Here is a 24,432-nt window from a genome sequence, read left to right on the forward strand (position 1 = left end):
AATTAAAATTTAGAATGGTTTCTTCTGCTATACATTTGTGGGCTAGATAACTACATGAATTCTATTTTATGCAACTTTTTTTCTAAACACATGGTTTGCTATAAAACATAGAGAGAATTGGTTTATTTGAAGTAAAACATTTTACATAACACAATCTAAAGTACAGGATATAATAAAGATTTCTAAAACCATATTTGTGATATGATTTCGGCTAAACCATAAATTGATTTTGGTATTACATTTAAAAAGTTAAAAATAAATATGTTATTTTAAGATTTTTCTCGTCTTAAATAAAATTAGCTTTCACTTCTGCTGTTAACATTCTAATTAAGAAAAATATCAAAAATAAAAATGTCCATGTGAATATTTAAAAATGTCTTTAATAATAATTATCATATAAAATACATAAAACAAAGACATAGATTATATACAATATTCCAAAAATTAAAAACATTTAATTAATACTCAATGCTCAGTCCAGTAATGAATGTCAATTACATTTTAATGAGAAAAACAACTGTTCATAATGTGATCACAAACAAGGGATTAATAGTCCAGCCAGTTGGCCAAGCCAGAAACAAAGTTAAGCTGTGTACACACGGGGCCTGAAATTGCTGTGAATATGGTCGCTGGCGACCATATTGCCAGTGGTGGGAGTGTGCCCCGGCGATAAATCGTCGGGTGCGTGCTCCCGTTTTCAGCCCCATTCTAATAGCTGGTTGCAGGAGCTTGCTCCTGCGACCAGCTGATTGCCTCTGCGGCACCACCCGGCAGAGGTTCCCTTTCATCAGCGACCATCTCTGGTCGCTGATGAAAAGGAGAAACTGAGCAATATATCTCCCCCGTGTGTTCACAGCTTAAGTTTATAATTACCTTATTGCAACACTGCTGTATTTCCACTTCATAGGTTTTTTTTAATCATTACTAATAAAAAAGAAACAATTTGAGAAGAACATGTAAGAAACAATGCTCCTAATCAGGCAATGTCTTATAATGTCATAAAAAAAACATTAGTTCTTGATTTAAATTTACAGTTCAAAGATACAGTATTGACCAATGTAACAATTTGTTGCAAAACAATAGCAATATAACTGTCATCCCACTATACTATCTGCAGTGACAAAGATATGCTCAGACAAAGACAACTTTTTGCTAGTTGCATTTCCTAAGTAGAATGCTGTCCCCAGGGCCATTGCAAAGTTTTCTAGCACCCTTGGAAAAACATCTTATTGATGTCACCTCCACCCACACATTGATACTGATTTTCCATAACTTCAGATGAAAGCGTGGTGGTGGCGTCTTAAAATATCAACAACTGCTTTTTGCATAAAGTTCAACAAGGACGCTTCTCTCTGAGTCATCCTACATTTCGTATGTTTGCAGGGGATCCTCCAAGATTCTGGAGCCCTAGTTGCCCTGGTTGTACACAAAAACAGTTACCCCAAATGAAGGAGTGGGGGTTTCTGGGGATAGTCAGTCATGCACATTAATTGGACAAGGACAAAATGCTAAATCATAGCGCTATTTCTGAGGAAAGATTGAAAAACAAGGGTTCAAACTGATAAAATCTTAATTCAAAATAAACAAAAAGACTCATAAAACCATGTATAGGCATATCCTGATAGACATTAGCATTACGAATGCAATGCAGTCTCTCTTGGACAGTAAATAGACCACAAACAGCAAAGTCCCATTCCTACAGCAAACTCAATAAATAGATCTAAGCAGAACAGAATATAAAAGTCCAATTGTAGCAGTCTCAACACTCTCCATATAGCATCATACATGGATGTAGGCTCTTAATAGAGGTGTATGTCCTGGAGTGAAGATGAAACACTTGGAACTGTTCAACAGGCTTTGAGATAGTCCTGAGGTCTGGTTAGGGTTCAAATGGTGCTGTTGGTGAAACAGACTTTCTGGGGAACAATGGTATTAGTGGGAGTCCAAAGAGATTCAAAGATTCTGGAACCCTGAGGCAGCTGCCTTGGTTGTCCTTATCTTGTAAACCTGTAAGAATCTGTTTGTAAGTTATATTAACCCAATACAGTAAGGTATATTATGCCTCAATGACTACCATCCCATAGCACTGACCTCATTGGTTATGAAATGCTTTGAGTATTTAGTTATGGGACAGATTAAGGGTTTTCGATTCCTATCAATTTGCATATTAAAAGAATCCCTCCACTGTCCTGCATTAACACATTTAGAGTTAAGGACATCATATGTGAGGATCTTATTTGTAGATTTTAGTTCTGCTTTTTATTCTGATGGGCCATCTTTATTAATAACTAAGTTATCTAGGCCTAAATAGATATACGTGTAATTGGTCCTCAGACTTTCTGTAGAACAGGCTGCAGGTTGTAAAATTGGGATGTTTTAGGTCAAATGAAGTGTTCCTTAGCACTGGAATCCCACAAGGATGTGTTCTAAGTACATTGTTATATGCTTTGTTTACCCATGACTGCAAGTCCTCCACTGAATCAGTAAGGTTTGTAAAGTTTGCATAGCAGTTGTGAGGTTAGTTATAAACGACAATTAAAGTTTTTATAGAAATGAGTTATCCAGGTTAGTGTACTGGAGAAGGGTAAATCATCTTGTCCTAAATGGTGCTAAAACAAAATAAATGGTGATTGAATTTAGATGGAGTATAGGACATGCTAAGTCATAATTAATAATAAAGGAGTCTAATATTGACATAGTTCAATCTTTTAAGTTTCCGTTTCAAAAACTTTTACATGGTCAATAAATATTTTAGCCCTTTTTTTAAGTCCAACATCTACTCAGACTCTGCGCTAGTAGCAGATCCAATGGTGATCCACTTTAAGATAAGGACATTAACATTATTCAACATTCAGTGTAGACCATTTTTGAAATACAATTAATTTAAACATTTAAACCAGACAGCTTGAATTGCAAAAAAAATATTTGAACTGCAAACGGTTAAAAAAGTTCAGTAACGCCTCTTCTTTTTAAGAAGATTGAGAGCGACGGGTGTGAGCATAGACACTCTTGTAAACTTTTATCATTGCACTGTTGTGAGTATTCTTACATTTAGAATAATTGTGTGGTTTGGGAAATGTACTGCAGGGGAGAGAGGGGCTTACAATGTCTTCAATGTCTTGTCAAGGACTGCAAGCTAATTATAGGGATACCGCTACTTAGTGTGCGTGAAATCTACGAGAAGTTGGTACTAAGGAAAGCCCACAGTATTATGCGAAACCCTGGTCACCCACATCCAGGGAAGGGAGGGGGGGTCTTTGTTAATTTAACATCTAATAAAAATATCAGAGAATAAATTAATTTTGTTTAACAATTCATGTTTGTTTTCTTTAATGGCAATATAACTTTCAATTTGATTAGTTTTGATTTATGTGTTTGAATTCCACTGTTTGATAATTTTTTTGGCACATTAAAATGTGCATACAGTACAGGTTGAGTATCCCTTATCCAAAATACTTGGGACCAGAAGAATTTTGGATAATGGATTATTCCATATTTCAGAATATTTTTTATATTTCAATGATCTCACTGTCTAGTCACGCCATAACCCTTTGCACATAATCTAACATGGTATTCCCTCTCAATAACTTTCTGTATGACTGTAGAAGATTTCGTTCCCTCAAAAGAAACAAATTCTAAAGGTCAGAGCAGTCAAACTGTGGAACTCTCTTCATGGAAATGTGGTGACGGCAGATACAATAAATACGTTCAAAATAAGGTTGGACAATCATTTATTGGATAAAAACATCCAAGGGTGCTAATAACAATCATATTCTGTCTTTTACAAGGGATAAGCTATTAAAACATAGGTTGAACTCGATGGACGCAAGTCTTTATTCAGCCTTATCTACTATGTAACTATGTAACTGTACATGTTCCCCCACCTGTTTATATTGTTTATGGTTTATACTGTATGCTGTTCACTTGTTACCCACCTGGCTGCTGCACAGCAAACCAAAAACAAATTCCTAGTATACGCAAGTATACCTGACCAATAAAGCTGATTATGATTCTAAATCTGATGTATCCTGAGGTATCTTGCATTTACAGTATGTTGTACAAACACATGAAATACACACACATATATTTTATTTGTGCATAAAGCAAGGTTTCAAAACATGAAACAAAGTTTGTAAACTATCTCAGGTACTGAATTTGAATGCCAAGCAATAATTTTCTTGCACATATTTAGTGCCAGTTACACATCATTCCCCCAGTAGTGCCGTTACAGGTGTCCTCGGTAGGTTTTTAGCTAGAATTTTTTTTTTCTTCACTTCTGCTATGTATGGTTTTTGGAATAATTTTGATTACGGATATTTGATTATGGATATTTGGATAAGGGATACTCAACCTGTATATTTAAGCTTTGATACTATACAGTATACTAGTTTATGCAGAACTTAGCTCCTTAAGGGTTGGCTCCCCCATGGCCGTTAATCTTGACCTGCCATCCTTTTGTACAGTATGCTATACAGTTGCTTATTCAGCCCCAGGGACTCGGTGGGGAAAAAGAATGCCAAGCTTAGCACTGTATGGGTGGGCTAAGCTCAACATACATTTCAAGCCCCTGGGGTGAATGTTCGACTATGTAGCAGTTAAAAAAAAGGGTGGTTGGCAGAGGCTACTGCCAGCCTTACAGCAGTATTTACTGTACATTAAAGACAGTTTATTTTATACAATATACACAGTATGCATTGTGGCCTTAGAAAGGGCAATGAAGATACAGAGGCTGACTAAAGAGAGGAGGTGTAGTGAGCTTCCAGGGTGTGGGAGGATTGACATCAGTTATGCTGAAGGGAAGGGGGCAATGTGTAAATGACTTTGCTATACAGTAGCGTCTCTTCCACTGAAATTAGGTTTTGTGACCACTTTCCAATCTGCTTGTTTACATGTTGATACTGTACATTAAGGCACACTACAAGATCAACTAGCGGTGTAGTTCATCAGCGGCTCAACGATAGGACATCCGCACAACGGCAATCGGATAAAAATCCGACACAGATTGACGTGTACGAGCTCCTTTGTCATCTATGTGCTTATTTGCCCATGTACACTCTACTACGTTGGGATGACCTCCCGAACCTTTCGCGAGCGGATGGTGAATCATCGCTACTCAATCAGAACGGCAATTGCATCTGGTACATCGGATAAACCGGTAGCCAAACACTATCTGGCAATGGGACACCAGATTGCTACATTGAGGTGTATCCTTGTGGAACATGTACCAAAACCGGCTAGGGGGGGCGACAGAAATCTTCGCTTGCGTCAACTTGAGGCTCGGTGGATACACCAGCTTAATACAGTTGCCCCTCGGGGACTTAATGAACACAATCCACTCAATTGTTTTTGGACATCATGAGCGGCATAAGATTGTTGGTTGTGGGCAGTAGTAACTGACTGACACGGAGATACCATATAAATTGTTATAATGTGTGACCATTGAGTATGTATATAATGTTGCCTATGGGCATTGTGTGTATATATGTATATATGTTGTTTGTCATTGTGTTGTAAATAGTGTATGTATATGTATTTGTGTATATATTGAGCATAGTATTGTTTTTGCACTTTAGCACATTGCACTTTATTATGAACGGCCTGAGGTGTAGCCTGGATGCGCTCCTTTATTGGTCTAGGTGATTGACCTGGGTTAGGTCTTACACCTATGTGTGTCACTTAAGCAACCCCTTTGGTTTACCTGTATTATATGCATTAGCAGAATACTAGTGCCTGTAGCTGCTCTGATAGATATAGTGGAGGCGTTTTGCTATTAGTACTGTGGAGCATTAGCAGCGCGTCATAGGCTTCAATCCTCTATAGGATCTAGCCTGACAAGCGCTATTGGATGGCTGTGAAATGCAAATACCGGAAGTGACAGTCTGGTGGAACGCACCAACGTCACTTCCGGGTTCGGCACTTCCGGGTTCAGCACTGTATGGAACCCGGCGCTGCTGTCAGCGTGTGATACACGCTGCTGTTTATACCGGTAATTGCAGGGTAAGGTCAGTATTGATTTGAGCCCTATGAATCTCCGTTATGTAAAGAGGGTTAATTGACACAGATGATTGGTATAGCACTAATTATTGACCAGTATAAGGGGCGCACCAGGCACTCTATAACATTGTCCTGTACATTGCTGTGGCGTTGTTTGGCTGTCATAGATGCTGTCTTGAAAAAGGACCATTATTGGTCCGAAACGTCGCTTGACTATTCACAATGGTGATGTATGATGCATAATAAAATTGTCACTGCTGGAATTTTGGAGTGTGCACGCTTGGTTGATTTGTGGATCAGCCCCTGGAACTATAGTTTGGTACACTAGTGGTACTTTAAGCGGAGCACCCCACTGATGCTGTCCTGATCTGGAGTGCGGATCTCTCTGCTATATATATATATATATATATATATATATATATATATATATATATATATATATATATATATATATATATATGTGGACAAAGTAGATTTGAGTGAGATGTGCGCCAAGAGATTTTTTAAACAGGTGATCCTTCACGGACGTCAGGTCCCATATAGTGCAATCCCCTTTGAGTATACTGGGTGTCAGCTTAGTCCAGGAACAGTGGTGTACTGTTCAAAGGGTAGTTTTGGAAAAAGATTTGGTTTGGACTAGGATAGCGACTTATTTGCACGTTTTAAGTAAACATGGGACAATAATTGTAATAAAGGTGAACAATTTATTTAACACAGAGAGATAAGATTAAAAAAATATACAGGGGATATAAAAATGTATAAAAAGACAAAAAAGAATATATATATATATATATATATATATATATATATATATATATATATATATATATATATATATATATATAAAAATGACAATATATTTTGTGTGTAATAAAATTGGGAGAGATAAAGTTGTTCAGTAAAGCAGACTGGCCGGACTAAAAACCAATATACTATGTATGTAACTGACTAAAAACTAAAAACAAGATCACTAAAAATTTAAATAGCAGGGTATTCAGTTGCGAAAGATGAAGAATCAAAAAATAAGAAATATCAGCTTAACTTGGAGCAGTGCGGTGAGGAGCAGGTGACCGAAGTTTTATCCCAACATGTTTCGTCCGACAGGACTTCGTCAGGGGTAAGGGACTGAATGACTGAGGCTGTATTTATGACAGGGATAGAGACTATGGTGCCGCCCCCCTCGTTAGCAATGCTTAATTGGACCAGGTATAAGTTAAGCACAAAACAATGATTAGAGATATGTGGTACATGCTAAAAGAGGCATCTAGTGGCCCCACTTATACATTTCTGAAAACGAGCTGTACAAAGTCTGTAAACTTGATAGTATGGTTTGGAGTGTGTCAGCTCCGTTTGGAAGGAGCGTGACATCACATCCGCCCCACTTCCGCCACACATCCGGCGTCAGTATAGCGCTACTGCGCATGTGCGCCTAGTTCTTATAGCGTTATTAAGTTTCTTCAGTTAGTAACATATGGGTCCTTGTGCGCATGCGCGTTCGGACTCAACCATTCGTTTCTGCGCATGTGCGCTATGTCTCTGATGCTCTGTGTCCTTCTGTGTTGCTCATAGGAGACACTCTCGTGTAACAGCACTGCGGGGGTATTTCTGGTGCTGACAGTTTGGCTTGAAGTTAACTCATTCATAGCAGGCTTTGTTTGAAGACTCCCATATTTTGGGATTGTGGTAGCCCATGCGCAGGGGGTTCAGTTTATTCTGTAAATGATTCTCAGAAATGTGAGAATCAGTAATAGTGGGCGAAAAAAATAAAAATTAGAAACATAATATTTTCAGGTAATTAATATGTATATATGCAAATTAGGGATAAATCCGAATGGTATATAAGAAACCCACTGTTCAATTAGTTAATTAAAGAGAGCACAATTAGCGGTATTAGAGGAAAAGACACCATTGGGGCACATGCACAGTGGTGTTGAGTGACGTATTCACGAAAGTACATAAGAATGGAAATAAAAAGAGGAAAAATGAATGAAACACGGAATGAATGTGATGGGGTATAAACATAGTTTATTTATTAAATGTGTATAATTACAATGGTGGGTACAGTGCATACAGAAACTCGCCATAGATGTTATATTACAGCACCCGATATTCCTGGGAGGTCCCCCTGCCCTGTACTAATCAGGCCCAGCACTGCTTAGCTTCCAAGTTCGGATGTGGTTGGGCGTCCCAGTGTGGTATGGCTGTATTGTGGTTGGTTGGAGATCCGTGCATGTGTAATGTTACCACCTATGCAATCAAGACACTATAGCAACTAATTAAGTATAGTAATATTGGGGTGATAATGTGGAGCAGTGGAAGGAGACTCTGGGGGTGGCAGTTAAGGTGGAAATGAAGGGTGGTTTTTATATAAATATATAAGAGGGTACCATGACTGGACTTCCCAGATGGTTACCCATTCCAGTACTATTCAGCGGGAACCTAGTTGCAGATCACTGACCGCTTAGGGGTCTCATCTTCTTTTCATTGTATGAAGGGTGCTATCTCATAGCTCTCGTTGAAGCCCTCTGGATGCAGGGTGTTCAGTTCATAAATCCAATACATCTCTCTACGTGAAAGAAGATTTGATAGATCACCTCCTCTCTCTCCGAGGGAAACGAGTTCAATGCCTCTGAATGTCAATTTTTCCGGGTCCGAGTCATGGTGTAAACTGAAGTGTTGTGAAACAGCATGTGTCTGTACTTTGTTTTTTATGTTCCTCACATGCTCCTGTATGCGGATTTTCAGTGCCCTCTTAGTTTTACCTATGTAGCGTCGTTCACACGGACATTTCAGCATGTATACAACTGATGTTGTGTTGCAGTTAATAAAATATTTAGTCTTGAATTCTTTGGTTTTGTCCTTATTGAAAAAGTTCTTTCTATTTGGGTGAAGGTATTTGCAGATATTACAGTGACCACATTTGTAGCTGCCAGTGCATTTTGGTAGGCCTCCCTGTCGGCTGGGTTCTTCTCTCAACATGCTGGGTGCTAGAAGGTCTTTCAGATTTTTTTGCTTCCGATACACAATTTGTGGTTTTGCAGGTAAGGATTCTTTTAGGATGGGATCCAACCGTAAGATGTTCCAGTGCTTGTTTAATGCCTCCTTGATTAATCCTTCATGGTGATTGTAAGTTGTGATGAATTTGACATCCGGTTCTCTGTTCTTTTTGGGCTTATATCCAAGAAGTTTCTTCCTGTCTAGTGTTTTTGCTCTTTTGTTAGCCTTCTCCAAGATGTGAGTCGGGTATTTCTTCTCCTTGAATCGGTTTGAGATGACTTCAAGTTGTGAATCTCTATCCTCTTCCCTTTTGCAGTTACGGGTGATTCTATGGTATTGGGAGTAGGGGATGTTATTCTTCCATTTTTGTAGATGTCCACTCTCGTAATATATATAATGCTGGATAGAGTGCGCCTCTGTTATATAACTCCACCACCAGATAGACGTGACTGTAATTACTACAGACAATCTTCACAGTTGAAAGATTTAATTAAAATACATATAAAACAATAGTAAAAACTTTTTCATTCGTTTGAAGTAATTGAATCAGTTCAAATAACAAGGAAACAAGCACCCAATGAGTTTCGTCATAACAACTTCTTCAGGGGTACAGTTCCATAAGGTGTTATAAAGTGGATGAGTGAATGTCCTATTCCACTGTTGATGTGTCACCTTCTGATTGGTAACAATAGATGGTCCTCATAGGACTCCTTAATCAATGAACATTCAAATAGTATCAATTTCCATGAAAAGTTTTCTTTACAATTGACTGGTCTGGAAGGTGCACAATTATTTGGCCTTCCACATGTAAGCCTCTGATATGGATCTAGCAGGTGAATCTGTCTCAGACTAGATCCATATCAGAGGCTTACGTGGAAATTAAAACTACAGTATTTGAATGAGCATTGATTAAGGAGTCCGTTGAGGCCCATCTATCTTTACCAATCAGAAGGTGACACACCTACGTTGGAATAGAACATTCATCCAATGTAACAGGTGATGGGCTTGAATCCTGGATATTACAGAAGTTTAAATACAGAAGCATGTAACTGAAGTTACAGTACATGGAGAAAGGGCCTGGTTACGGCACTGGTCAGGTGCCAGTTCACATCGGAGAGGATGGAACTAGTGTTTACAGATGGATTATTATGGTAGGTATCTTGAGAGACAGGAGAGGGTGACTTATATGTATGTGTCTGTCACAAAACACTGAAAACAAATACAAACTTTTTGTGTTGCTGCAAGTAAAAAAAAAATAAATAAAAGTTGTTGTTTGTTTGTTGACGTACAGTAAATCTCCATTTTTTTTTCCTATTGAAAATATTCTGCAGAATTTCTTGATGTTCGGCATGAGCCGGGAAGAGTGTTGACGTTAGGTTATCTGACCAAAAAATTCTCTGCTGGGTCTGAGCTGTACCCAAAGAAGCCTTGATTTGTGGGTTCACCTGACTTTCTAAAAAGAATAATGAATATATATAACCTGCGACTTTTTTTTATTTAAAATAATAAATATTATTTATTCAAATGTGTTAGGGAGGTGGCTAGGTGCAGGGCTGGGGTACAGTTGTGTGAGGGAGGTGGATAGGTGCAGGGCTGGGGTACAGTTGTGTGAGGGAGGTGGATAGGTGCAGGGCTGGGGTACAGTTGTGTGAGGGAGGTGGATAGGTGCAGGGCTGGGGTACAGTTGTGTGAGGGAGGTGGATAGGTGCAGGGCTGGGGTACAGTTGTGTGAGGGAGGTGGATAGGTGCAGGGCTGGGGTACAGTTGTGTGAGGGAGGTGGATAGGTGCAGGGCTGGGGTACAGTTGTGTGAGGGAGGTGGATAGGTGCAGGGCTGGGGTACAGATGTGTGAGGGAGGTGGATAGGTGCAGGGCAGGGGTACAGTTGTGTGAGGGAGGTGGCTAGGTGCAGGGCTGGGGTACAGTTGTGTGAGGGAGGTGGATAGGTGCAGGGCTGGGGTACAGTTGTGTGAGGGAGGTGGATAGGTGCAGGGCTGGGGTACAGTTGTGTGAGGGAGGTGGATAGGTGCAGGGCTGGGGTACAGTTGTGTGAGGGAGGTGGATAGGTGCAGGGCTGGGGTACAGATGTGTGAGGGAGGTGGATAGGTGCAGGGCAGGGGTACAGTTGTGTGAGGGAGGTGGATAGGTGCAGGGCTGGGGTATAGATGTGTGAGGGAGGTGTATAGGTGCAGGGCTGGGGTACAGATGTGTGAGGAGGTGGATAGGTGCAGGGCTGGGGTACAGATGTGTGAGGGAGGTGGAATGGTGCAGGGCTCGGGTACAGATGTGTAAGGGAGGTGGATAGGTGCAGGGCTGGGGTATAGATGTGTGAGGGAGGTGGATAGGTGCAGGGCTGGGGTACAGTTGTGTGAGGGAGGTGGATAGGTGCAGGGCTGGGGTACAGATGTGTAAGGGAGGTGGATAGGTGCAGGGCTGGGGTACAGATGTGTGAGGGAGGTGAATAGGTGCAGGGCTGGGGTACAGTTGTGTGAGGGAGGTGGATAGGTGCAGGGCTGGGGTACAGTTGTGTGAGGGAGGTGGATAGGTGCAGGGCTGGGGTACAGATGTGTGAGGGAGGTGGATAGGTGCAGGGCTGGGGTACAGATGTGTGAGGGAGGTGGATAGGTGCAGGGCTGGGGTACAGTTGTGTGAGGGAGGTGGATAGGTGCAGGGCTGGGGTACAGATGTGTGAGGGAGGTGGATAGGTGCAGGGCTGGGGTACAGATGTGTGAGGGAAGTGGCTGTGGTACAGGTGTTTGACAGAGGTGGCAGGGTGCTGGCTGCCACTTCTATGCTATGGAAGGGGAAGTATGATCTACCTTTGATGCTATCTGGAGCAGTTGAGGGGGAACTGGGATGAGCAGCTTCTTCTCTCCAGTGACTCACCAACCACTGACCTCACCGCATGCCACTGACTTTGACTAGATCAACATGCAATACATACAGAACTTCCCTTCATGGAGCAAATGGCTTTTTTCATTTAGATTGTATGCTGTTACTTCTTTATCTGCATATTAATACACAATCTAATATTAATAGTGTTGCCAGAATCTGTTTGTACTTTATAAATAATAATTATAATTATAATAATAATAATAATAACAACAGCAATTTTGCATAATTTATGTTGAATTAAAGGGCATTACTTTAACCGAAAAAATAGGCTTCCTCCCATAGTGACCAATATACTTTATCGAATTGTGCATATTAACTCCCCAAAATATGTAAGGATTAATCAATGCAAATGTTAAGTACATATCACTTATGATGATTTATTAATTTATTCCAAAATAAGATGATAATACAAAAATGGCCATTTGGAATAAGCAGCTAATGTCTTCTATTATGATTAACAAAATAAGAAATATTATTTAAATCCTATCCCTAGAGAAATGATGTGATAAACTCACTGGATAATTGGGAGACATTATGACAGGTTACTAGTTATTCATACGTAAAACAAATATAAAGTACATCAAACAGATAAATATCTCGCTCTAAAATCTTCATTATGGATTTACTTTCATGCCGAAATTAATTGATGCCATTGTGTCTGGGAGATGAAATGTAGAAACTCCTACAGTGTTACGTGTATTATGTAATGTATTGTCAGTGAGGGCCTTATTCTGGTTGATGCGGGAGGACCGCGTTCGCATGGTCCGTCCGAGCAAATTCCGCATTCTCTTGGTAGAGCGTGAGTCCGCCCACAGCACAGCCGTGCACGGACGGAGTCAGCAACCGACAATGGGGAGTGGCGTTCACATGAGCGTATACCACCGTGCTTGGACTTATCATAGCCTTTTCCACCAGCATCTGGCGTAGATATGAGCGTACGCCACCGTGCTCCGATGGATCTCAGCCTTTTTTGCTCTGAGACTGCAGTCAGGTGTATGCATTAATTAGCAGACCAGGGCGTCCGCACTCAGGCGGAAACTCTAAGAGTGGTATTGAGCACTCTTTGGCGTCTGACTGTTTATGGCCAAAAATGCACGGTGCGCTCGCCGAGAGAGGTGGTTGTCCCTCCGTGCAGTTTGAGTGCACACCCCCGTGTACGCCCAGGTATACACCCAGTTTTGCCCAGTTTTCTGGCCTCTCCCCTAAAAATGCCCACATCACGCCCACTGTCACCGTGCGATTGTAGATAGGATCTTTTGCTCGGGACAGTCCGCTCGTTATCGGTGTGCTGACGTCGCACATGCGCATAGTGAATGGTACGCATGCGCAGTTGAAAAAAACCTTCGGACCGCGCAAACACGGTCCTCCCGCATCAACCAGAATAACCCCCTGTGTGACAAATCCTGTGGCTAAGTAAGGAGACAGAGGTTTTAAAAACATCTCAGTGGTTCATTTTATTGTCTTATGAGAGACAAAGTTTAAAAAGGTTTTCTTGAGGAAAAAAACAGTAAAAGGAAATATTTTGAAGTAAAATCATGTGCTGCATCTTGCATTGACAGATAAACATCTTACATAGGTATCCTGCTACATTTAGAATGAATTCCAGATTTCACAATGTCTGAAAGATACTAATTCTGTAGTCTGAATTCTGACATTTTGAAAGTGTGATCTCTGTATGTCTGAACCACACAGACCTACAGCTGTGTGTGGAACAGTAACTTTGGAGAAGATATTGTATTGTGTCTTGGTCTGGTGGGCGGACAGAGATTGTTAAAGTGACCCAGCCATTGGGAGTGGTAAAAGCATCTAACACTATTGTCCCCAGCATCCTGCAGCCAAAAATCCTCTCCTTAGGAGGATCAGGATCAACATGCTCATAGATAGTGGACTTTCTAATGGCAAGGGAACAGGTGGTCAAAGCCGGTGCCTTCTTGTCCAGCACACAATCAGTATTGGAGCCCCCCCAAGGATGCATCCTCTCCCCTCTGCTCTTCTCTTCTGCACCTTAGCTGAGCAGTCAGTGAAAGTCATCAAATTTGCAGATGACACCACTATCATCGGCCTAATCAAGGATGGTGACGAGACCGTGTACAGTGGAGAATCTGACAACAGTGGTGCAGCAGCAACAACCTGGATCTAAATCCCACCAAAACAGTTGAGATAGTGGTAGACTACAGGAAAAAAACAAATGCACTAGTCCCGCTAACAATAGCCAATGCAGTGGTGTCGTGGGTTGAATCCTTTAAATTCCTAATGACAACCACAAACATCAAAAAGGTCCAACAGCGCCTGTTCTTCCTGTGGCAACTCAGGAAATTCAACATCCCACAGGAGCTGCTGTGCGTATTCTACTCCGCCATCTTGGAGTCTGTCTTATGTTCCTCGGTCACAATCTGGTACAGTGGTGCAATCGAAAATGACAAACAAAAACTGCAGAGGGTAGTGAAGACTGCGGAAAGGATCATAGGGAATGACCTCCCCCCGATAACGGATCTGTTATCATCCAGTAAGGAAACGCGCTGAGAAGATCACAAAGGACAAGCTGCATCCCGGTCACAAACTATTCGACATCCTACCATCCGAAAGAAGGTTCAGGTCCATCCCTGTCAAAACATCCAGATCCGCAAGAAGCTTCTTTCCGATAGCCGTCCATCACCTGAACAATCCAATCAAAGCGAATGCAATCCCAATATCAACAGCCAAACAACGTGTCCCTACTTGGCAACCTGACCACCATAGTCGTAGCTAGAAATGAAATGCATGTAATGTCTTTATGATATATATTATGTCCCCCCCTTTTCATTCCTAATTGATGCTGCACTGTAATCCACAAAAAAGTCCTAGTGTGCGCAAGCATACATGGCCAATAAAGTTGATTCTATTCTATTCTATTCTATTTACTTAACTGATATGAATATTCCAAACAGTACACAGTAATGGATGCATTACCTGACAGTTCTCATATTGGGTATAGTTCTTCAGGTCAGAAGGGTTCAATCCCCCGAATTACTGCAATGTGTGTCAAAACCTCCAGAGTATTGCAGGGGCGGATTGGGAATTAAAACCAGCCCGGGAAAAATCTTGAAGCAGCCCTAAGAGGGGGGGGGAGTGTTGTTGCGCGCCGGAGGCGCGCCCGAATTTTTAGGGGGTTTGGCCTATCAATATGGGGGTGTGGCCTATTCCAACAAGGACACGCCCAATTTTTGCCGCTGTGAGGGCATGGCTAGTGGCTCTCTTAGCTGCTGGCTATGTCCCCAGCCCCTCAGGCTGCAGAATAGGCGCATGCGTACAGCGTTTATTCTACAGCCTGTGGGGCTGGGGAGATAGAGATGGGGGGGGGGGGGGTGACAGGGGGTCTCCCAACACAGTAGAGTGGCAGGGTGGAAGAGGATGCAGGGAGGGAGGGGGGGATGGAGGGTGCCGTAGAATGCTGGGAGGGGAGATGCAGAGTGGCTGAGAACGAAGGGAGTGAGGACTTACACAGGGTGGCACAGGACGCAGAGTGTGAGGGGGCATGGTGGCACAGGATGCAGGGTAGGAGGGGGGATGCAGAGTGGCAGGGGATGCAGGGAGGGGAGTCACAAAGTGGTGGAGGAGACAGTGATGCCCATTAAAGATATGCCATACACCGTGATGCCCATTATACATATGCCACACATCCTGATGCCATTATACATATGCCGCACACCGTGATGCCCATTATACATATGCCGCACACCCTGATGCCCATTATAGATATGCCGCACACCCTGATGCCATTATACATATGCCGCACACCCTGATGCCATTATACATATGCCGCACACCGTGATGCCCATTATACATATGCCGCACACCGTGATGCCCATTATACATATGCCGCACACCGTGATGCCCATTATACATATGCCTCACACCGTGATGCCCATTATACATATGCCTCACACCGTGATGCCCATTATACATATGCTGCACACCCTGATGCCATTATACATATGCCGCACACCGTGATGCCCATTATACATATGCCACACACCGTGATGCCATTATACATATGCCTCACACCGTGATGCCCATTATACATATGCCACACACCGTGATGCCCATTATACATATGCCACACACCGTGATGCCCATTACACATATGCCTCACACCGTGATGCCCATTATACATATGCCGCACACCCTGATGCCATTATACATATGCCGCACACCGTGATGCCCATTATACTTGTGCCGCACACCGTGATGCCCATTATACATATGCCACACACCGTGATACTCCATTATACATATGCCGCACACCGTGATGCTCCATTATACATATGCCGCACACCGTGATGCCATTATACATATGTCACACACCGTGATGCCCATTATACATATGCCGCACACCGTGATGCCCATTATACATATGCCACACACCGTGATGCCCATTATACATATGCCCCACACCTTGATGCCCATTATACATATGCCACACACCGTGATGCCCATTATACATATGTCACACACCGTGATGCACCATTATACATATGCCACACACCGTGATACTCCATTATACATATGTCACACACCGTGATGCTCCATTTATACATATGCCGCACACCCTGATGCCATTATACATATGCCACACACCCTGATGCCATTATACATATGCCGCACACCCTGATGCCATTATACATATGCCGCACACCCTGATGCCATTATACATATGCCGCACACCCTGATGCCATTATACATATGTCGCACACCGTGATGCCCATTATACATATGCCGCACACCCTGATGCCATTATACATATGTCGCACACCGTGATGCCCATTATACATATGCCGCACACCCTGATGCCATTATACATATGCCGCACACCGTGATGCCCATTATACTTGTGCCGCACACCGTGATGCCCATTATACATATGCCACACACACGTGATGCCCATTATACATATGCCTCACACCGTGATGTCCATTATACATATGCCACACACCGTGACACTCCATTATACATATGCCACACGCCGTGATGCCCATTATACATATGCCGCACACTGTGATGCCCATTATACATATGCCACACCGTGATGCTCCATTATACATATGCCACATGCCGTGATGCCCATTATACATATGCCGCACACCCTGATGCCCATTATACATATGCCCACACCGTGATGTCCATTATACATATGCCCCACACCGTGATGTCCATTATACATATGCCCCACACAGAGATGTCCATTATACATATGCCACACACCGTGATACTCCATTATACATATGCCACACACCATGATGGCCATTATACATATGCCACACGCCGTGATGCCCATTATACATATGCCGCACACTGTGATGCCCATTATACATATGCCACACCGTGATGCTCCATTATACATATGCCACACGCCGTGATGCCCATTATACATATGCCGCACACCCTGATGCCATTATACATATGTCGCACACCGTGATGCCCATTATACATATGCCGCACACCCTGATGCCATTATACATATGTCGCACACCGTGATGCCCATTATACATATGCCGCACACCCTGATGCCATTATACATATGCCGCACACCGTGATGCCCATTATACTTGTGCCGCACACCGTGATGCCCATTATACATATGCCACACACACGTGATGCCCATTATACATATGCCTCACACCGTGATGTCCATTATACATATGCCACACACCGTGATACTCCATTATACATATGCCACACGCCGTGATGCCCATTATACATATGCCGCACACTGTGATGCCCATTATACATATGCCACACCGTGATGCTCCATTATACATATGCCACACGCCGTGATGCCCATTATACATATGCCCACACCGTGATGTTCATTATACATATGCCCCACACCGTGATGTCCATTATACATATGCCCCACACAGAGATGTCCATTATACATATGCCACACACCGTGATACTCCATTATACATATGCCACACGCCGTGATGCCCATTATACATATGCCGCACACTGTGATGCCCATTATACATATGCCACACCGTGATGCTCCATTATACATATGCCACATGCCGTGATGCCCATTATACATATGCCGCACGCCCTAATGCCCATTATACATATGCCCACACCATACCTCCCAACTGTCATGATTCCGTCGGGACAGTCCCGATTTTCGGGTCCTGTCCCGACGTCCCACCCGCGGCAGGCATTGTCCCGCTGCGGGGGGTGGCAGTTGGGAGACCCCCCAATCTAGTAGAATAGACGCTGTGCGCATGCGCACAGCGTCTATTCTCGTATGAAAATGAGGTCGCGGCTAATTAGCATAAACTGCGCCCTCATTTGCATAAGCCCCGCCCCCTTTTCGGGCGCTCGCGCGGCTTGCGAGTGTCCCTATTTCCTCCCGACAGAAGTTGGGAGGTATGCCACACCGTGATGTCCATTATACATATGCCCCACACCGTGATGTCCATTATACATATGCCCCACACAGAGATGTCCATTATACATATGCCACACACCGTGATACTCCATTATACATATGCCACACGCCGTGATGCCCATTATACATATGCCGCACACTGTGATGCCCATTATACATATGCCACACCGTGATGCTCCATTATACATATGCCACACGCCGTGATGCCCATTATACATATGCCGCACACCCTGATGCCCATTATACATATGCCACACACCCTGATGCCCATTATACATATGCCCACACCGTGATGCCCATTATACATATGCCCACACCGTGATGTCCATTATACATATGCCCCACACCGTGATGTCCATTATACATATGCCTCACAGTATGAACCTCTCTCTCACACTTTAGTTACCTTAAAATCAAGCTGGCTGGCACTTCATCTACCTCTTCCTTTCATTAGATGTGTGCTCCAGTGTAGCTCCGCCCCCTTCCACTCGTGTAGCCCCGCCCCTCAACTCTGTGTTGCTCCGCCCCCTTTCCAGTCCCTGCTGTCATGACTGATGACACATGAAAGTGGGTTGGAAGCCAGGGAGAGAGCTCTGTGCTGCCGGCGCTGCTGCCTCTAATGTAGTGTGACAGTGTACTGGCAGCCGGCAGCTACAGAGTCTGAGGACAGAAGCGGCCGGGGATGTACAGCAGGGAGAGAGCCTCCCTGCGCAACCATCCTCACAGTGAGTGCTTGCCACACACAGAACCGCGGGAGCAGCTGCGTGCGGTCGCACATGCGCACCAGCACTCCCGCGGCCATTTTTATTTCTGTAATAGCCGAGGCTGCCCGCAGCCATATTTGTTTGGGGCACAGTTCTGCGGCCACGGCCGCCCGTTAACCGCAGAGATGGCGGTCTGCGGCCCTGCCAATGGGGTGAGCGGCCTTTTAGTGACTATTAGGGGCCGGCCCACCGGGAAATGGCCCGGTTTCCCGGTGGTCCAATCCGCCCCTGGAGTATTGTCCTTTATTTCTTGGAAAACAATTGCCAATGCAACAAATGAGAAATGGCATAATGGTCTGCAAATGGCTTGTGGCATGATTGATGCTGGCTCTCCAAAACAAGCTGCAGGGAGGGTGCATGTGGCCAGGGCATCTCCCTTCCCAAACTGATCCTAATGCCCGTGTAGCAGTGGTTAAAAAGAGGTTAAACCCAACTTGCTGGATAAACTTGATATCAGTGTGGTGGTATGGGAGAAAATTTAACGTTGATTTATTGAAGATTTAATGCAGAGTTATTGCAGGTAAAGAATCAAGAAAAAAAAGGGAATGTGATGCAAGATTGAAATCAGAGGCAGTTATCACTAAAGATACATTGCACAGTTTAAAAAATGGAGTTACGCCGCGTCCGAGTTTTTACTAATACAGGGTTGGACGGACTGCCAGATCGGTAAATTCCGCTGTGGGCTCCCTGGTACCAAGTTGATTTCCAATCTATTATACAAAAGTTTTCAGATCCTAAAAAGAGTTTGCAGGACATCTGTTGGAATATTTTAGACATTCATATTACTTGAAACTGTGCCAGATATGCTTGACATACAGTAGGGATCTCGATATTAACTTTGTTGTATTCACATTACAGTACATGCATAATAAACTGTAACTTTTGTTTTATACTTGCAGGTATCAATAATTCTATAGCATTGCTTTGCTACCAATTGGGAAACCGGTTGCAGATAGTAACAGTATTGTGTTTTCTTTCAGATGCAGAGATGTAAAATGTAACTGTACTGCAGGGTAAACCCCATACAGTCACTAATTGGCACCAGGCCATGAATACTTAAACCCTCAAAGGGTGATTTTAATGGTTAAACATCCCTTGCCTAAGTAATAGAAAGAGGTTTAAACGAGGGGTACCGGGATACCATTACAACAATTTATTCCATAGAATAAATTAAACTGAATCAGAATACTGTGCTGAAAATACTGACACTGCATTAGGGATGTTCAATATAAATTAATGATTACATTAACATTATATCAATTACAATTTGATATTTTAGTACACAGCTAGAGATAATAAGAAAAGTATTATCTACTAAACATGGCAGATAGTCCACTAGTTTTGTTGTGGAAAAGGGCACAAGCCATTGTACTACCCCAATAATTACATTTGATTGATTTGCATGCAGTCACACAGATGCAAAACAATGCACAGACAGAACATGTGACCAGTGCTAGATTGGTAGGAGGAAGCATTTTTGATTCCTATAAATCAAACCATACTCAAGTGCATCGAAGCAAGGTATAGCATTGCAAGCGTGCCAATTTATAAAACATTGCTGAAAGAAATTTGCTGAGTTATTAAATGCCAAGATAATACTAGACAAACTGATCTTGTTTCTAGGGGTAATAAATGATTGGTTGGTTGACATTATTGACAGGGAGGTCCCTCCCAGGTAAGCCAGATACGACAATACAGTTTAACAACAAAATAATTACCTAGAGTTATAAAAATGAATAAAGCCAAATGGCAAAGTGGTATTATTTGTATAAAAGAAATAATTAAGAGAAATTAGGTTAAAACATGTGTCACATTTGTAGAGGTTTCAAATCAATATGATTGATTTTATTCAGTTACAGAAAGGAAGGTTTTTGTACGTATATGAAAGTGTTTATATGTTAGAGGCGTGGCCTAAAGCGTCTGAAACTGAGCAATTTACTGCTAGAAAAAGATTTTGTAAGAATTGGTATGTAGATATGGTTTATCAAGTGTCATAGAAAATGACCAAGGAACACATACAGTATTATATGGAAAGCTTGCCAAAGAATGTGTGAAATGATGGGAAAAGAATCAAAAATACATATGTCATATTATCCAAGGGTGGTTTGGAAGATGTCTACAAAGGAGAAAGGAATGGCATGTCCAGAAGTACTGTACTAGTTATTCATCGTATTCATACCACACCTAGGCCTCTGCTTAGCCTCTCTCCACATAAATGCAGATGGCAGACCAGATGCGGTACTAATCCAAAGACTGACTTTGAAATTGCAACATGATTTGACTGTACAATATGTTATCCGTTTATATAAGTGGTTCGTGGTCTGAGTACCTGTCTATTAGCATGGATGGGGGTTATTTCACTAACTCCAATTCCTTTGTCCCTTCTAAGCAGGTCAACAAAAACATTTAAGGACGTTTATAAGGAACAGGGTACAACACCCTTTGAAAGATGAATTTATAATTATTGCACTTCCACCAGAGAAAAAAGGGATATACTCTGACGTATGGATAAAGTGGTATATTATTCAAAAGAATATCTAAGTCAACAGTATCATTCACTGTTGGGAAAGGTATCAAATGCAACTGATTGTTGAGTATGCATTAACACACCATTGACGAGTCACAAAATTGTCACAATGCATAAGCCATATGTTCTGCTATGCGCTGAACAATGTGCAACTAATTTGAAAGGTTTCAAGTTATGCACCCTAGATTGAAATGATAAAGTATTTGTGTTTACACTACATATGAATGTTCCACATAAAATGTTCCAGAGTTCAAATTTATCAGTTAGGAATAATGGTTTCCACCATAGTTCTAGAGTTTGATGTTCTTTCCTTTATGCTAAAACACTATTTACAATATTTGTGGGAAATATGTTTTGAAATGATTACCAATAAAGTCTGAAGATTTTGCTACTTGGGAATAAAATAAATATATACCAAAGTTTTATACAATAACCCATGATGAGTTGAATAGAGTCTTTTCACAGGTCAATTAACATCTTAACCCCTTCCTGACAGAGCCAGTTTTTGCGTTCCTGACAGAGCCCTTTTTTTCAAATCTGACATGTATCACTTAAGTGGGGATAACTTTTTTTTGCTTTTACTTATCACAGTGATTTTGAGATTGTTTTTTCGTGACACATTGTACTTCAAATTAGTGGTAAATTTGGGTCGATACAGTCTGTGTTTTTTTGTGAAAAATACCAAAATGTCGTAAAAAAATGGAAAATTTAGCAATTTGCTAAATGTTAAATTTTCTGCTTGTGAGACAAATAATCATACCACTCAAAATAGTTAATAACTAACATAGACCATATGTCTACTTTATGTTTCCATCATTATTTCAACTTCCTTCTAATTTTTTTGGACACTAGGAGGCTTACAATATGAATAGCAAATTCTCAAATTTTCAAGAAAATTTCAAACACTGATTTTTTTAGGGACCAGTTCAGTTCTGATGTGACTTTGAGGGACTTGTATGTGAGACACCCCCATAAATGATACCATTTCAAAAACTGCACCCCTCACAGTATTCAAAACAGCATTTTGGAAGTTTGTTAACCCTTTAGGTGTTTCACAGGAATTAAAACAAAGTGTAGGTGAAATTTCAAAATTTCATTTTTTTTGCAGATTTGCAATTTTAATACATTTTTCTAAGGAACACAGTACATTTTACTAGAGAAATGTGACTAAAAATTGATTCCCCCAATTCTTTTGTTTTCATAAATATCCTATATGTGGCCCTAGTGTGCACGTTGACCAAACCACAGGCTTCATAATAGAAGGAGCACCTACTTGATTTTGGAGCCTCCTTTTTATGAGATTATTTTTTAGGCACCATGTAGGTTTCTAGGCACCATAAGATGCTAAAATTTAGGAACCCCCCCACAAGTGACCCCATTTTGCAAACTACACCCCTCAGGGAATTCATCTAGGGGTATAGTGTACATTTCAAACCCCCAGGGGTTTCACCAATTGTGGTACAACTGGGCAGTGAAAATGAAAAATTATTTTTTTTACACAAAAATGCAGTTCTGGCTCCAAATTTGTCATTTTCACAAGGAATGAAGGAGACAAAGCACCCCAAAATCTGTGCCCCAATTTCTCCCGAGTATGGAAATGCCTCATATGTGACCAAAAAATACCAGTTGGGTGCATGGCAGGACTCAGAAGGGAAGGAGTGATTTTTGGTGGTGGAATGTTGGTGGGTGCTATGTCGCATTAGCAAGACCCCCAAAGCACCAATACAGTGGAACCCCCCCACAAGTGACCCCATTTTGCAAACTACACCCCTCAGGGAATTCATCTAGGGGTATAGTGTATATTTCAAACCCCCAGGGGTTTCACCAATTTTGATACAACTGGGCAGTGAAAATGAAAAATTACATTTTTTTACACAAAAATGCAGTTCTGGCTCAAAATTTTTTATTTTCCTAAGGTAAGAAGGAGAAAAAGCACCCCAAAATCTGTGCCCCAATTTCTCCCGAGTACGGCAATGCCTCACATGTGACCAAAAAATACCATTTGGGTGCATGGCAGGACTCAGAAGGGAAGGAGTGATTTTTGGATTTTGCAGCTCAGATTCTGTTGGAATTTTGGTGGGTGCTATGTCGCATTAGCAAGACCCCCCAAGCACCAATACAGAGGAACCCCCCCACAAGTGACCCAATTTTGCAAACTACACCCCTCAGGGAATTCATCTAGGGGTATAGTGTACATTTCAAACCCCCAGGGGTTTCACCAATTTTGATACAACTGGGCTGTGCAAATGAAAAATTACATTTTTTACACAAAAATGCAGTTTCTGGCTCAAAATTTTTCATTTTCAGAAGGTAAGAAGGAGAAAAGAACCCCAAAATCTGTGCCCCAATTTCTCCCGAGTACGGCAATGCCTCACATGTGACCAAAAAATACCATTTGGGTGCATGGCAGGACTCAGAAGGGAAGGAGTGATTTTTGGATTTTGCAGCTCAGATTCTGGTGGAATGTTGGTGGGTGCTATGTTGCATTAGCAAGACCCCCCAAGCACCAATACAGTGGAACCCCCCCACAAGTGACCCCATTTTGCAAACTACACCCCTCAGGGAATTCATCTAGTGGTATAGTGTACATTTCAAACCCCCAGGGGTTTCACCAATTTTGATACAACTGGGCAGTGAAAATGAAAAATTACATTTTTTTTACACAAAAATGCAGTTCTGGCTCAAAATTTTTCATTTTCATAAGGTATGAAGGAGAAAAAGCACCCCAAAGTCTGTGCCCCAATTTCTCCCGAGTATGGCAATGCCTCATATGTGACCAAAAAATACCAGTTGGGTGCATGGCAGGACTCAGAAGGGAAGGAGTGATTTTTGGTGGCT

At 42.0% G+C, this 24,432-nt stretch overlaps 1 pseudogene; it reads right to left on the reverse strand.

Annotated features, from left to right (window-relative positions):
• Positions 1-8,085: 8,085 nt before the first annotated feature.
• LOC146025243 (5S ribosomal RNA) lies at positions 8,086-8,203 on the reverse strand (annotated as a pseudogene).
• Positions 8,204-24,432: the final 16,229 nt, after the last annotated feature.

This window comes from Crinia signifera, chromosome 7 (assembly GCF_055691185.1).
Source record: "Crinia signifera chromosome 7, ASM5569118v1, whole genome shotgun sequence".
NCBI classification, from domain to species: domain Eukaryota; kingdom Metazoa; phylum Chordata; class Amphibia; order Anura; family Myobatrachidae; genus Crinia; species Crinia signifera.